This window comes from Egretta garzetta, unplaced genomic scaffold (assembly GCF_000687185.1).
Source record: "Egretta garzetta isolate BGI_Z169 unplaced genomic scaffold, ASM68718v1 scaffold140, whole genome shotgun sequence".
In the NCBI taxonomy this organism is placed as follows: domain Eukaryota; kingdom Metazoa; phylum Chordata; class Aves; order Pelecaniformes; family Ardeidae; genus Egretta; species Egretta garzetta.
In genome coordinates this window covers 91,159-91,444 of record NW_009258376.1, presented here as the reverse complement: position 1 = coordinate 91,444, position 286 = coordinate 91,159, and positions in this window count along the sequence as shown.

The following is a 286-nucleotide window of genomic DNA, read 5'->3' as shown; positions in this document are numbered from 1 at the left end:
AAACCATTCCCCCTCGTCCTATCATCTGTTACCAGGGAGCAGAGGCCGACCCCCACCTCCCTACAGCCTCCTCTCAGGCAGTTGTAGAGGGCGATCAGGGCTCCCCTCAGCCTCCTCTGCTCCAGACTAAATAACCCCAGCTCCCCCAGCCGCTCCTCGTATGACTTGTGCTCCAGACCCCTCCCCAGCTTGGTTGCTCTCCTCTGGACATGTTCCAGCAACGCAACATCTCTCTTGTAGTGAGGGGCCCAAAACTGAACACAGGATTCGAGGTGCAGCCTCACCA